Raw genomic sequence first — 16,201 nt, 5'->3', positions numbered from 1 at the left:
ATGGCCTCACTGCCTCTCTTTCCCTGACCCTTCTGCATGGCATTGCTATCTTTCTATCCCTGACCCTTCTGCATGGCCCGCTGTCTCTCTATCCCTGACTCTTCTGCATGGCCCCGCTGCCTCTCTTTCCCTGACCCTTCTGCATGGCCCCGCTGCCTCTCTATCCCTGACCCTTCTGCATGGCCTCCCTGCCTCTCTGCATGGCCTCGCTGCCTCTCTTTCCCTGACCCTTCTGCATGGCCTCGCTGCCTCTCTATCCCTGGCCCTTCTGCATGGCCCTGCTGTCTTTCTATCCCTGACCCTTCTGCATGGCCTCGCTGCTTCTCCATCCCTGACCCTTCTGCATGGCCCTGCTGTCTCTCTATCCCTGACCTTCTGCATGGCCTCGCTGCTTCTCCATCCCTGACCCTTCTGCATGGCCCTACTGTCTCTCTATCCCTGACCCTTCTGCCTGCCCTGCTGCCTCTCTTTCCCTGACCCTTCTACATGGCCCTGCTGTCTCTCTTTCCCTGACCCTTCTGCAAGGCCCCGCTGCCTCTATCCCTGGCCCTTCTGCATGGCCCCGCTGCCTCTCTATCCCTGGCCCTTCTGCATGGCCTCACTGCCTCTCTATCCCTGACCCTTCTGCATGGCCCGCTGCCTCTATCCCTGGCCCTTCTGCATGGCCTCGCTGCCTCTCTATCCCTGGCCCTCCTGCATGGCCTCACTGCCTCTCTATCCCTGACCCTTCTGCATGGCATTGCTGCCTCTCTATCCCTGACCCTTCTGCGTGGCCCAGCTGCCTCTCTATCACTGACCCTTCAGCATGGCCCTGCTGCCTCTCTTTCCCTGACCCTTCTGCATGGCCCTGCTGCCTCTCTTTCCCTGACCCTTCTGCATGGCCCTGCTGCCTCTTTCCCTGACCCTTCTGCCGTGTCCTGCTGCCTCTATCCCTGACCCTTCTGCATGGCCCTGCTGCCTCTTTCCCTGACCCTTCTGCATGGCCCCACTGCCTCTCTATCCCTGACCCTTCTGCATGGCCCCGCTGCCTCTCTATCCCTGACCCTTCTGCATGGCCCCGCTGCCTCTCTTTCCCTGACCCTTCTGCACTGCCCGCTGCCTCTCTTTCCCTGACCCTTCTGCATGGGATTGCTGCCTCTCTTTCCCTGACCCTTCTGCATGGCCCGCTGCCTCTCTTTCCCTGACCCTTCTGCATGGCCCTGCTGCCTCTCTTTCCCTGACCCTTCTGCATGGCCCTGCTGCCTCTCTATCCCTGACCCTACTGCATGGCCTCGCTGCCTCTCTTTCCCTGACCCTTCTGCATGGCCCTGCTGCCTCTCTATCCCTGACCCTTCTGCATGGCCCCGCTGCCTCTCTATCCCTGACCCTTCTTCATGGCCCGCTGCCTCTCTATCCCTGACCCTTCTGCATGGGATTGCTGCCTCTCTTTCCCTGACCCTTCTGCATGGCCCTGCTGCCTCTCTTTCCCTGACCCTTCTGCATGGCCCTGCTGCCTCTCTATCCCTGACCCTACTGCATGGCCCACTGCCTCTCTATCCCTTACCCTTCTGCATGACCCCGCTGCCTCTTTCCCTGACCCTTCTGCAAGACCCTGCTGCCCCTCTATCACTGACCCTTCTGCATGACCCCGCTGCCTCTTTCCCTGACCCTTCTGCATGACCCTGCTGCCCCTCTATCACTGACCCTTCTGCATGGCCTCGCTGCCTCTCTATCCCTGGCAGACCCTTCTGCATGGCCTTGCTGCCTCTCATTCCCTGACCCTTCTGCATGGCCCTGCTGCCCCTCTATCCCTGACCCTTCTGCATGGCCTCGCTGCCTCTCTATCCCTGGCAGACCCTTCTGCATGGATCTGCTGCCTCTCTATCCCTGACCCTTCTGCATGGCCTCGCTGCCTCTCTATCCCTGGCCGACCCTTCTGCATGGCCCTGCTGCCTCACTTTCCTGACCCTTCTGCATGGCATTGCTGCCTCTCTATCCCTGACCCTTCTACATGCTCTCTATCCCTGACCCTTCTGCACGGCATTGCTGCCTCTCTATCCCTGACCCTTCTGCATGGCCCCGCTGCCTCTCTATCCCTGGCCCTTCTGCATGGCATTGCTGCCTCTCTATCCCTTACCCTTCTGCATGACCCCGCTGCCTCTTTCCCTGACCCTTCTGCAAGACCCTGCTGCCCCTCTATCACTGACCCTTCTGCATGACCCCGCTGCCTCTTTCCCTGACCCTTCTGCATGACCCTGCTGCCCCTCTATCACTGACCCTTCTGCATGGCCTCGCTGCCTCTCTATCCCTGGCAGACCCTTCTGCATGGCCTTGCTGCCTCTCATTCCCTGACCCTTCTGCATGGCCCTGCTGCCCCTCTATCCCTGACCCTTCTGCATGGCCTCGCTGCCTCTCTATCCCTGGCAGACCCTTCTGCATGGATCTGCTGCCTCTCTATCCCTGACCCTTCTGCATGGCCTCGCTGCCTCTCTATCCCTGGCCGACCCTTCTGCATGGCCCTGCTGCCTCACTTTCCTGACCCTTCTGCATGGCATTGCTGCCTCTCTATCCCTGACCCTTCTACATGCTCTCTATCCCTGACCCTTCTGCACGGCATTGCTGCCTCTCTATCCCTGACCCTTCTGCATGGCCCCGCTGCCTCTCTATCCCTGGCCCTTCTGCATGGCCTGCTGCCTCTCTATCCCTGGCCCTTCTGCATTGCCTCGCAGCCTATCTATCCCTGGCCCTTCTGCAAGGCCCTGCTGCCTCTATCCCTGGCCCTTCTGCATGGCCCCGCTGCCTCTCTATCCCTGGCCCTTCTGCATGGCCTCGCTGCCTCTCTATCCCTGGCCCTTCTGCATGGCCTCACTGCCTCTCTATCCCTGACCCTTCTGCATGGCCCAGCTGCCTCTCTATCACTGACCCTTCAGCATGGCCCTGCTGCCTCTCTTTCCCTGACCCTTCTGCATGGCCCTGCTGCCTCTCTTTCCCTGACCCGTCTGCATGGCCCTGCTGCCTCTTTCCCTGACCCTTCTGCATGGTCCTGCTGCCTCTATCCCTGACCCTTCTGCATGGCCCCGCTGCCTCTCTATCCCTGACCCTTCTGCATGGCCCCGCATGGCCCCGCTGCCTCTCTATCCCTGACCCTTCTGCATGGCCCCGCTGCCTCTCTTTCCCTGACCCTTCTGCACTGCCCGCTGCCTCTCTTTCCCTGACCCTTCTGCATGGGATTGCTGCCTCTCTTTCCCTGACCCTTCTGCATGGCCAAGCTGCCTCTCTTTCCCTGACCCTTCTGCACGGCCCGCTGCCTCTCTTTCCCTGACCCTTCTGCATGGGATTGCTGCCTCTCTTTCCCTGACCCTTCTGCATGGCCCCGCTGCCTCTCTTTCTCTGCCCGACCCTTCTGCATGGTCCTGCTGCCTCCCTATCCCTGACCCTTCTGCATGGCCCCGCTGCCTCTCTATCCCTGACCCTTCTTCATGGCCCGCTGCCTCTCTATCCCTGACCCTTCCGCATGGCCCTGCTGCCTCTCTTTCCCTGACCCTTCTGCATGGCCCTGCTGCCTCTCTTTCCCTGACCCTTCTGCATGGCCCTGCTGCCTCTCTTTCCCTGACCCTTCTGCATGGCCCTGCTGCCTCTCTATCCCTGACCCTTCTGCATGGCCCGCTGCCTCTCCGTCCCTGACCCTTCTGCATGACCCCGCTGCCTCTTTCCCTGACCCTTCTGCATGGCCCTGCTGCCTCTCTTTCCCTGACCCTTCTGCATGGTCCTGCTGCCTCTTTCCCTGACCCTTCTGCATGGTCCTGCTGCCTCTCTATCCCTGGCCCTTCAGCATGGCCTCGCTGCCTCTCTTTCCCTGACCCTTCTGCATGGTCCCGCTGCCTCTCTGTCCCTGACCCTTCTGCATGGTCCCGCTGCCTCTCCGTCCCTGGCCCTTCAGCATCGCCTCGCTGCCTCTCTTTCCCTGACCCTTCTGCATGGCCCCTCTGCCTCTTTCCCTGACCCTTCTGCATGGCCCCGCTGCCTCTCTATCCCTGACCCTTCTGCATGGCCCCGCTGCCTCTATCCTTGACCCTTCTGCATGGCCCGCTGCCTCTCTATCCCTGACCCTTCTGCATGGCCCCGCTGCCTCTATCCCTGACCCTTCTGCATGGCCCGCTGCCTCTCTATCCCTGACCCTTCTGCATGGCCCCGCTGCCTCTCTTTCCCTGACCCTTCTGCATGGCCTCGCTGCCTCTCTTTCCCTGACCCTTCTGCATGGCCGCCTGCCTCTCTATCCCTGACCCTTCTGCATGGCCCCGCTGCATCTCTTTCCCTGACCCTTCTGCATGGCATTGCTGCCTCTCTTCCCCTGACCCTTCAGCATGGCATTGCTGCCTCTCTATCCCTGACCCTTCTGCATGGCCTTGCTGTCTTTCTTTCCCTGACCCTTCTGCATGGCCTCGCTGCCTCTCTATCCCTGGCCCTTCTGCATGGCCCTGCTGCCTCTATCCCTGACCCTTCTGCATGGCCCGCTGCCTCTCTATCCCTGACCCTTCTGCATGGCCCGCTGCCTCTCTTTCCCTGACCCTTCTGCATGGCCTCGCTGCCTCTCTTTCCCTGACCCTTCTGCATGGCCGGCTGCCTCTCTATCCCTGACCCTTCTGCATGGCCCCGCTGCATCTCTTTCCCTGACCCTTCTGCATGGCATTGCTGCCTCTCTTCCCCTGACCCTTCAGCATGGCATTGCTGCCTCTCTATCCCTGACCCTTCTGCATGGCCTTGCTGTCTTTCTTTCCCTGACCCTTCTGCATGGCCTCGCTGCCTCTCTTTCCCTGACCCTTCTGCATGGCCTCGCTGTCTTTCTATCCTTGACCCTTCTGCATGGCCCTGCTGTCTCTCTATCCCTGACCCTTCTGCCTGCCCCGCTGCCCCTCTATCCCTGACCCTTCTGCATGGCCCTGCTGCCTCTCTTCCCCTGACCCTTCTGCATGGCCCTGCTGCCCCTCTATCCCTGACCCTTCTGCATGGCCCCGCTGCCTCTCTTTCCCCGCCCGACCCTTCTGCATGGCCCTGCTGCCTCTCTATCCCTGACCCTTTTGCATGGCCTCGCTACCTCTCTTTCCCTGACCCTTCTGCATGGCATTGCTGTCTTCCTATCCCTGACCCTTCTGCATGGCCCCGCTGTCTCTCTATCCCTGACCCTTCTGCATGGCCCCGCTGCCTCTCTTTCCCTGACCCTTCTGCATGGCATTGCTGCCTCTCTTTTCCTGACCCTTCTGCATGGCCCTGCTGCCTCTCCTTCCCTGACCCTTCTGCATGGCCCCGCTGCCTCTCTATCCCTGACCCTTCTGCATGGCCCTGCTGCCTCTCTATCCCTGACCCTTCTGCATGGCCTCGCTGCCTCTCTGTCCCTGACCCTTCTGCATGGCCTCGCTGCCTCTCTTTCCCTGACCCTTCTGCATGGCCTTGCTGTCTCTCTTTCCCTGACCCTTCTGCATGGCCCTGCTACCTCTATCCCTGACCCTTCTGCATGGCCCGCTGCCTCTATCCCTGACCCTTCTGCATGGCCCGCTACCTCTCTATCCCTGACCCTTCTGCATGGCCCCGCTGCCTCTTTCCCTGACCCTTCTGCATGGCCCTGCTGTCTCTCTATCCCTGACCCTTCTGCATGGCCTCGCTGCCTCTCCTTCCCTGACCCTTCTGCATGGCCCCGCTGCCTCTCTATCCCTGACCCTACTGCATGGCCCACTGCCTCTCTATCCCTTACCCTTCTGCATGACCCCGCTGCCTCTTTCCCTGACCCTTCTGCAAGACCCTGCTGCCCCTCTATCACTGACCCTTCTGCATGACCCCGCTGCCTCTTTCCCTGACCCTTCTGCATGACCCTGCTGCCCCTCTATCACTGACCCTTCTGCATGGCCTCGCTGCCTCTCTATCCCTGGCAGACCCTTCTGCATGGCCTTGCTGCCTCTCATTCCCTGACCCTTCTGCATGGCCCTGCTGCCCCTCTATCCCTGACCCTTCTGCATGGCCTCGCTGCCTCTCTATCCCTGGCAGACCCTTCTGCATGGATCTGCTGCCTCTCTATCCCTGACCCTTCTGCATGGCCTCGCTGCCTCTCTATCCCTGGCCGACCCTTCTGCATGGCCCTGCTGCCTCACTTTTCCTGACCCTTCTGCATGGCATTGCTGCCTCTCTATCCCTGACCCTTCTACATGCTCTCTATCCCTGACCCTTCTGCACGGCATTGCTGCCTCTCTATCCCTGACCCTTCTGCATGGCCCCCCTGCCTCTCTATCCCTGGCCCTTCTGCATGGCCTGCTGCCTCTCTATCCCTGGCCCTTCTGCATTGCCTCGCAGCCTATCTATCCCTGGCCCTTCTGCAAGGCCCTGCTGCCTCTATCCCTGGCCCTTCTGCATGGCCCCGCTGCCTCTCTATCCCTGGCCCTTCTGCATGGCCTCGCTGCCTCTCTATCCCTGGCCCTTCTGCATGGCCTCACTGCCTCTCTATCCCTGACCCTTCTGCATGGCCCAGCTGCCTCTCTATCACTGACCCTTCAGCATGGCCCTGCTGCCTCTCTTTCCCTGACCCTTCTGCATGGCCCTGCTGCCTCTCTTTCCCTGACCCGTCTGCATGGCCCTGCTGCCTCTTTCCCTGACCCTTCTGCATGGTCCTGCTGCCTCTATCCCTGACCCTTCTGCATGGCCCCGCTGCCTCTCTATCCCTGACCCTTCTGCATGGCCCCGCATGGCCCCGCTGCCTCTCTATCCCTGACCCTTCTGCATGGCCCCGCTGCCTTTCTTTCCCTGACCCTTCTGCACTGCCCGCTGCCTCTCTTTCCCTGACCCTTCTGCATGGGATTGCTGCCTCTCTTTCCCTGACCCTTCTGCATGGCCAAGCTGCCTCTCTTTCCCTGACCCTTCTGCACGGCCCGCTGCCTCTCTTTCCCTGACCCTTCTGCATGGGATTGCTGCCTCTCTTTCCCTGACCCTTCTGCATGGCCCCGCTGCCTCTCTTTCTCTGCCCGACCCTTCTGCATGGTCCTGCTGCCTCCCTATCCCTGACCCTTCTGCATGGCCCCGCTGCCTCTCTATCCCTGACCCTTCTTCATGGCCCGCTGCCTCTCTATCCCTGACCCTTCCGCATGGCCCTGCTGCCTCTCTTTCCCTGACCCTTCTGCATGGCCCTGCTGCCTCTCTTTCCCTGACCCTTCTGCATGGCCCTGCTGCCTCTCTTTCCCTGACCCTTCTGCATGGCCCTGCTGCCTCTCTATCCCTGACCCTTCTGCATGGCCCGCTGCCTCTCCGTCCCTGACCCTTCTGCATGACCCCGCTGCCTCTTTCCCTGACCCTTCTGCATGGCCCTGCTGCCTCTCTTTCCCTGACCCTTCTGCATGGTTCTGCTGCCTCTTTCCCTGACCCTTCTGCATGGTCCTGCTGCCTCTCTATCCCTGGCCCTTCAGCATGGCCTCGCTGCCTCTCTTTCCCTGACCCTTCTGCATGGTCCCGCTGCCTCTCTGTCCCTGACCCTTCTGCATGGTCCCGCTGCCTCTCCGTCCCTGGCCCTTCAGCATCGCCTCGCTGCCTCTCTTTCCCTGACCCTTCTGCATGGCCCCTCTGCCTCTTTCCCTGACCCTTCTGCATGGCCCCGCTGCCTCTCTATCCCTGACCCTTCTGCATGGCCCCGCTGCCTCTATCCTTGACCCTTCTGCATGGCCCGCTGCCTCTCTATCCCTGACCCTTCTGCATGGCCCCGCTGCCTCTATCCCTGACCCTTCTGCATGGCCCGCTGCCTCTCTATCCCTGACCCTTCTGCATGGCCCCGCTGCCTCTCTTTCCCTGACCCTTCTGCATGGCCTCGCTGCCTCTCTTTCCCTGACCCTTCTGCATGGCCGGCTGCCTCTCTATCCCTGACCCTTCTGCATGGCCCCGCTGCATCTCTTTCCCTGACCCTTCTGCATGGCATTGCTGCCTCTCTTCCTCTGACCCTTCAGCATGGCATTGCTGCCTCTCTATCCCTGACCCTTCTGCATGGCCTTGCTGTCTTTCTTTCCCTGACCCTTCTGCATGGCCTCGCTGCCTCTTTATCCCTGGCCCTTCTGCATGGCCCTGCTGCCTCTCTTTCCCTGACCCTTCTGCATGGCCTCGCTGTCTTTCTATCCTTGACCCTTCTGCATGGCCCTGCTGTCTCTCTATCCCTGACCCTTCTGCCTGCCCCGCTGCCCCTCTATCCCTGACCCTTCTGCATGGCCCTGCTGCCTCTCTTCCCCTGACCCTTCTGCATGGCCCTGCTGCCCCTCTATCCCTGACCCTTCTGCATGGCCCCGCTGCCTCTCTTTCCCCGCCCGACCCTTCTGCATCGCCCTGCTGCCTCTCTATCCCTGACCCTTTTGCATGGCCTCGCTACCTCTCTTTCCCTGACCTTTCTGCATGGCATTGCTGTCTTCCTATCCCTGACCCTTCTGCATGGCCCCGCTGTCTCTCTATCCCTGACCCTTCTGCATGGCCCCGCTGCCTCTCTTTCCCTGACCCTTCTGCATGGCATTGCTGCCTCTCTTTTCCTGACCCTTCTGCATGGCCCTGCTGCCTCTCCTTCCCTGACCCTTCTGCATGGCCCCGCTGCCTCTCTATCCCTGACCCTTCTGCATGGCCCTGCTGCCTCTCTATCCCTGACCCTTCTGCATGGCCTCGCTGCCTCTCTATCCCTGACCCTTCTGCATGGCCTCGCTGCCTCTCTTTCCCTGACCCTTCTGCATGGCCTTGCTGTCTCTCTTTCCCTGACCCTTCTGCATGGCCCTGCTACCTCTATCCCTGACCCTTCTGCATGGCCCGCTGCCTCTATCCCTGACCCTTCTGCATGGCCCGCTACCTCTCTATCCCTGACCCTTCTGCATGGCCCCGCTGCCTCTTTCCCTGACCCTTCTGCATGGCCCTGCTGTCTCTCTATCCCTGACCCTTCTGCATGGCCTCGCTGCCTCTCCTTCCCTGACCCTTCTGCATGGCCCCGCTGCCTCTCTATCCCTGACCCTTCTGCATGGCCTCACTGCCTCTCTTTCCCTGACCCTTCTGCATGGCATTGCTATCTTTCTATCCCTGACCCTTCTGCATGGCCCGCTGTCTCTCTATCCCTGACTCTTCTGCATGGCCCCGCTGCCTCTCTTTCCCTGACCCTTCTGCATGGCCCCGCTGTCTTTCTATCCCTGACCCCTCTGCATGGCCTCGCTGCTTCTCCATCCCTGACCCTTCTACATGGCCCTGCTGTATCTCTTTCCCTGACCCTTCTGCATGGCCCCGCTGCCTCTATCCCTGACCCTTCTGCATGGCATTGCTGCCTCTCTTTGGCTGATCTCCCCTGCAACTCTTTCCCTGACCATTCTTGCGTTGAAGTCTCTTTACAACTCTCTGGCAGCTCACCCTCACATGGGCAGCTTGCAATGGCTTCCCCCTCCGTTCCCCTTCTCGAGCCCAATCCGTTCCGCGCTTCCGCACTTCGTCCAAACAGCCGCCAATCCGCAACCGCGGACGCCCAGCTCTCGGCCAATGAGCGACGGAGGGCGGGTCATTGGCTACCGGTTTCGCACGTGCTCCGCGCCAGGGTCAATTCGACGTGCGCAGTGCAGTGAAGTGCTTCGGTCGTTACGCTGTGTTCTTCCGCGAGGCGGTCCGCGGCTGAAGGGCAACCGGCGCCGTGGACGGGGTAACGTCCGTTGCATTCACCGCTGGGACCAGCACATTCAGTGTCCGGTAAAAGGGCGTGGCTGCAGGCCTCCTCCCTGGGCACCCCTGCCGGGACTCTTTGAGCCGCGGAGGGATCCGAGCTGGTGCGCGCGCGCGCGGAGAGCGGAAGTTCGACGAATCTACTGCGGGGCAACTGCCGACGGCGAGCCGCGCGTGAGGAGCCCGTCCCGGTTGGAAAGGTGAGAATGAGCCCGGGAGAGGCTGGGCCCTCATGTGTGCTGAGGGGAGAGGCTCCCGAAGGGGGTCTAAACACAGGAGTGGTTGTTAGTACTGAAGAGGGTCCCCTGGGGGTGTTGGAAGCGAGACGGGGCCCATGGGAGGTTTGGTAGCGTTGAGAGGTCCCCGGGGGTCGCGGAGCAGCGGCCCGTTCCGGTATGGGATGATTAGAGGAAGGGGCCGCGGGGGTCGGTGAGCAGAGGGGAGGGGCCCGTTCGGGGTTGGATGGAGTATAGGAGGGCTGCTGGGCTCCGGGAGCAGAGATGAGGGGCCCGCGGGGAGCAGGGGCCCGTTGGGGGTCGAATGGGGTATAGGAGGGGCGCTGGGCTCTAGGAGCAGAGATGAGGGGCCCGCGGGGAGCAGGGGCCCGTTGGGGGTCGAATGGGGTATAGGAGGGGCGCTGGGCTCTAGGAGCAGAGATGAGGGGCCCGCGGGGAGCAGGGGCCCGTTGGGGGTCGAATGGGGTATAGGAGGGGCGCTGGGCTCTAGGAGCAGAGATGAGGGGCCCGCGGGAAGCAGGGGCTCGTTGGTGGTTGAATGGAGTATCGGAGGGGCGGTGGGAGCGGAGAGGAGGGGCCCACGAGAGTCTAGGAGCTGGCACTCCTTCGGGGCAGTGTTGAGGGGCGCACGGGGTCATGGAGCAGGGGCCCGTTTGGGGTTTGGAAAGAGGAGATGAGCCCGCGGGGGTCGGGGAGCAGAGGAGGGGCCCGCGGAGCAGAGGAGGGCCCCGCGGCGAGTAGAGTGCGAGCTGGGATAGCGGACTGGATGACCGGGAGGAGTGTGGGGAAGGGGCCCGGTTTGGGTCTAGAGGAGCGAAGGGGGCAGAGTGGCGGGGAGCCACCCCACCGTGAGTGGAGGTCATGGGGGTGAGACGGCTCTAGCCAGCGCACGAGGCCTACGGAGAAGGGGTCCTTGTAGAAGTGTACAGGGTGAGGGCTTCTCTGGCTTACATGGGGCAGAAGGAATGGTCTCAGTCTGTCCAGGGAACGGGAGTAGATGGCAGGGATCCATGGGCGGGCGCTGGGACGGAGAGCTCAGGGTGGAGAAGAAGTGACTGCCGTTGAGAGGAGTAGGGGATTATCCAAGAGAACAGTCTAAAGGGAGAGGACCAGAGAAGTGGGGTCCCAGTGTAGGCTGACCAGACATCCCCCAATTTGCCTAAACTCGCATTTTTTTGAACGATCGTTCCAGCACTTTTCAATTCTATAACTACGTGTCCCAGTTTTAAAAGAGGGTCTTAGCTCCCACATTAAGTAGGTTATCGGGCTCGAATTTCCACCGCCTTCATCACACCACGGACACATTTGTCTTCAAAAAGACACCCGTCATGTCCACCTCAATAATGCAGCACAGCGGTTTTAAAGGGCGAATCGGTTTCCATGAAGCACCTCTACTCAGGCTCGGCCTGCTGTTAGTACACATTGCAACAGTATAGGGTAGATTTTTCTTTTGTGACTAGTCGAATCTACTAGAGGTTTGCATTCAGAAAACTACCTATTCTCTTATTTTCGAATGCTATTGAAAATGTCATTACAGGTTGGGCATCTTTCCACCCCCACTTTTTTCTGATAAAAACATACTGTAGCTTTTTTTTTTTTTCGTTTTTTCTTTGTACTTACAATCATGTTTTACTATTATAAAATTGGACTAGGTGTACAAAAGAAAGGAAACTGAAAAGAATGAATTTAAGTGTAATTGGAGTCATGGTGAGATGTTTTATAACTACCTTGATCGTTTTGAGATGCACCTGTGTGCACAGCTGGTATAAACTCACCTATACTTAAACCGACCGGTTTGAATAAGATATTTATTTCATTTGGTTACGATTTTTTCTGTGCTGGCCCACTGTAGAAAGAGGGTTCTTGTGTTAAAATGATGATCCTTATGACTGGTTTGGTTTGAAGACCTTCATTAGGTTTAAAGCATAGAGAAAGAAAAACCCACAACCGCTGATCCTGGTGTTCCCGCTGCAACTGTCAAACAAACAGAAGCACAAGAGCTCCAGAACGATCGGCATATACAAATGACAACAGCGCCTGAAAAGGCGCGCAACAGACAAATTGTCCTTAAAGGAATAAGGACAATTTGTCACCACAACTTCATCCCCCTTCTTTTGACAAAAAAGAAAGGGGCATTAATAACCATCAATGACAAAGAAGAATGTCATAAAATGCAACAAGAAAAGGCAATGCAGGTAACAGAAAAGAGATTTGGAAAAGAAGTTACATGGAAAGATAATTATTGTTTGAGGATAAAAGGAGAAAGTAGGAAAGACAGCAGGAAAGAAAATACAAACAACTCATGCATCTTTCTAACAAAAGATAAGCACCTACTCCTTCACACAAACAGCCCAAATACAAACATAATGAGAGCTGGTCAGGCTGACAAGAGTAAAGTACAGGTTTGAGGCAATATGTTGAAGGAGTGATAAGATGAAAAGAGTACAGGAAGCAATGAAAGATTGGGGGACTGGCGTGGACAGAACAATCAAAATGAAGTAGTGTTAAGCAGTAGTAAGAAACCTAGTTGAACAGAAACACTGAAGTAAAGTGTAGTAAAAATGAAACTTTAAGTGACAAATCCACAAGAGTGGAACGGTCATTGTAAGTTATGAATCCACGGAAGGGTGGAACGGTCAAACAACTTGAACCACATGAAACAATGTGTACAATGCACAGATGTGATGTACCTATGAAGTGTGAGCATGGCACACTAAAAGCAAAATGTACATATGAAGTGTGAACATGGCACACTGAACAAAGCAGAATGTGTATATGAGTGTGAACATGGCACACTGAACAAAGCAGAATGTGTATGAGTGTGAACATGGCACACTGAACAAAGCAGAATGTGTATATGAAGTGTGAACATGGCACACTGAACAAAGCAGAATGTGTATATGAGTGTGAACATGGCACACTGAACAAAGCAGAATGTGTATGAGTGTGAACATGGCACACTGAACAAAGCAGAATGTGTATATAAAGTGTGAACATGGCACACTGAACAAAGCAAAATGTAGGTATGAAATGTGAACATGGCACACTGAACAATGCAAAATGTGTATATTTAGGTGTGTTGTACAAACCGCACGGTACGAAACATATGCATACTGTTAGGGTGTAAATGGGTGTATGTGTACGTCATAAAAAGATAACATAACTAATATGTGGCATATGTTATATAATGCCTCACAGTATAATGTAACAAAGTAGAATTACACCAATCCTAAACAGAAAAACTGAGCGTGCAACTGATATAATTATTTCAAATAAGAATGTAAAGATATTCAGGAATTACTTGTCTTTAAATATAACTGCTAATAATATCACTCCCAAGGAGAATCCCTAAATAAGATCGTGGTAAGAAATACATTGATCTGATTCCCATGTACAAATAAGGCTTTTTCAATAGAATTATGAGGAATGCTAAGGATAGAAGAAATACTGTTTCCCAGAAAATAATAAATTAAAATAATTAAAGTGGTCACCGTGGTCTTGCTGGATAATTCAGCCCGTCTGCTGGATAACAATGTTTCATGTTGTAGTTGAAGACAGCGGTTGCTAGGAGATATCCATAAACAGCTGTGTTGAAATGTGAAGATTGGTTGAGACATTCCAATGTTTTTGAAGCAACTCAGCCATTCAGATTACCTTGAAGTAAGTCTGTTACAGGAGGAAAAGCACTCAAGTTGATGAAAGCACGAAAGAGGGGGTGCATTGGAGGCTTCAATGAAAACTTGTTGAAAAATGAAGACAAAGTGGTTGCACAGCGTGACGTCTGGTGGAACTGGTGAAGACTGGAAGAAATATGCCAAATTCAAAATGGCGAGACGTTTTTGATGTAGTGCCGGGTGGTTCAGGGCATGGAGATGCACCAATTGTTATTGCACAGTTATGCTGACGTAGTGGAAGCGTCACAAAAGAAGAGACATGGAAGGAGCGTTGGATGTAAGGCTGAACGTGTTGAGTGGAAGGTGAGCGTTAGCTCGTGCCAATTTAAAAATGAACGGCAAGTGTACCCCCGTCATCACAGGGGCACACAGAGGGCAAAATGTAAAATACTCAATTACACCCAATTAGTGCCGAAGTCAGCTACAGTCTGTCACTGCAAATACTTCTCCACAGCAGCGAACATATGCTGCGATTGCAAGACTGGTAACTTGGGAAGCTCTCTGAACGTAGCACGACAGGAGCAGCCCTCTGAAGCCCTCTGAAATAGCAAATGAAAATCGAAGCTCTGTTAGAACAGTAGTAGTTCGGATACGCTCAGGGGAATGCCAGGATAGACCAGAACTGGTAGATATCCGGAATGAAGGAGGCAGCAGGGCGAAATCTTTAGGCTGGCTAAAGTAAAAAGTTCTCCAATGGCTGGTTTGGCGTTGTTTAAAGTATGGAAATATGTTTTCTTTGAGTGTTAAAGTAGGTAGTTTGTAAGGTGGCAGATGGTAAAAGGAAAGTTTTGGAGCCGGTCGGTGGGTTAATACTTTCTTTCTTCCTGTCCAGACGTCGTTTGTTCTCCCGATCGTCGCCATATGTAGAAAGAGGGTTCTTGTGTTTAAAATGATGATCATTATGCTTGGTTTACTTTGAAGACCTTTATTAGGTCTAAAGCATAGAGAGCGAAAAACCCACAACTGCTCATCCTGGTGTTCCCGCTGCAACTGTCCAACTCACAGAAGCACGAGAGCTCCAGAACAATCTGCATATACAAATGACAACAGCGCCTGAGAAGAGGAGCGTGTCAGACAAATTGTCCATAAGCCCTTTGCTGCTAGGCCTTTTTCCACTCCTGTGCTAAGCCTTTTTTTTGGCTATTTGGGGTAGTGCGTGCTTAGGCCCCGTAACTCTTTGGCCACATATGGTATCCATGCCAATTTTGCGTCCTTTTCTTCCAACATCATGGGGATTCTGAAGGTACCCAGGGTTTGTGGATTCCCTTGGAGGGGTCCCGGAAATTGAACAAAATACAGTAAAAAAAAAAAACAAAATTCTCAGAAAACTGGGAAAAACGGGCTGCAAAGGAAGGCCTCTGGGTTTTCCCCTTCAAATGTTATAAAAAAAGGGTTTGTGGGGCTGAAATCACAATTTTCCCAGCTTTTAGGGAATGACAGTCTTTTGTCAGAACCATAATTTTTCACATAGTTTTGGCAGTTTTCTGGGACATAGCCTATTTTTGCTATTTTTAGTGCTTCCAACCTCCTTCCAGTTAATGGTAAAAATGAGTATGAAAGCAATAATGAATCCTGGAAAGCTATTCATTTTATTAAAGTAGACAAAATTCTGAATAGGGTCATTTGTCTAAATCCATGAAGGTTTCTTTATAGAAACTAACAGTTAAATATAGGAAAAAATAAAAATTGGTTGAAAAAAACAGCCTTTTGTGTCAACGTTTTCACCTGTAACTTCTTATAATTATGACAGCTATTTGCAAGCAATATACAGTTACATTTGCTGGATCTTCCTGGTTGTGGAGATATATAGGACTTGTAGGTTCACCAAGAACCCGACGAACAAACCCAGAGCCAAAAACTGCGCAGCAACTTGCAATGGAATTTTATTATGTACCGGGTTTAGAGCAATTATTCTTCGAAAATGTATACATGGAAAAATCGGTATGAAAGACACCTAGGTATTTCTGAAATGGGTACAAATTATAGAGTTTGGAAACAGTACATATTTGCACATTTTCAAAATTGGGAATACTCATACTAGCATGAGAATTATTGGTCATTTTTCAAAATGACTTCTTTTTTTACTCAATGTCTCATTTGGAAGGCAGAAATGCATCAAAACTCAACAGGTAATAACAGTTTCTTTACAAATCTGAATTACCATAAGTCTCCCGATAAAAATGGTACCTCACTTGTGTGGGTTGGCCTTGTGCCTGCGACAGGAAACTGCGCAAAACACAACGTGGTCACACCTCGATTTTTCTCAGTGAAAAAATACTTTTTTTTTTTTTGGCAGAGTGCCTAGCTGCAGTTTTTGTTTCCTAGCTCGGCCGGCCCCTAGGGAAACCTAGTAAACCTATACATTTTTGAAAAGTAGATACCCTGGGAATCCAGGATGGGGTGACTGACTGCTTCCCACCAGGCTCTGTTACCCAGAATCCCTTGTAAACCTAAAAAATTGACAAAAAAACGCATTTTCCTCACATTTCTGAGGTGGAAAGTTCTGGAAACTGCGTGTATCAACAAATTTCCACAAACCCAGCGTTCCCCAAAGTCTTCTGAGAAAAATGGTACCTCACTTGCGTGGGTCGGCCTTGTGGCTGCAACAGGAAA

At 54.7% G+C, this 16,201-nt stretch overlaps 1 protein-coding gene across 1 annotated transcript in view; it reads left to right on the top strand.

The window, feature by feature from the left end:
• Window positions 1–9,767: 9,767 nt before the first annotated feature.
• Window positions 9,768–16,201, top strand: part of PIWIL1 (piwi like RNA-mediated gene silencing 1) — a 1,696,151-nt gene continuing 1,689,717 nt past the window's right edge. Inside the window, exon 1 of the mRNA XM_086942674.1 lies at window positions 9,768–9,878. The gene's annotated coding sequence lies outside the window, so the exon portion shown is untranslated. The remainder of the gene's footprint in view (window positions 9,879–16,201) is intronic.

Source organism: Lissotriton vulgaris, chromosome 11, assembly GCF_964263255.1.
Source record: "Lissotriton vulgaris chromosome 11, aLisVul1.2, whole genome shotgun sequence".
NCBI classification, from domain to species: Eukaryota; Metazoa; Chordata; class Amphibia; order Caudata; family Salamandridae; genus Lissotriton; species Lissotriton vulgaris.
Note: the sequence above shows the minus strand (reverse complement) of the source record. Positions and strands in the feature narration are given on the sequence as shown.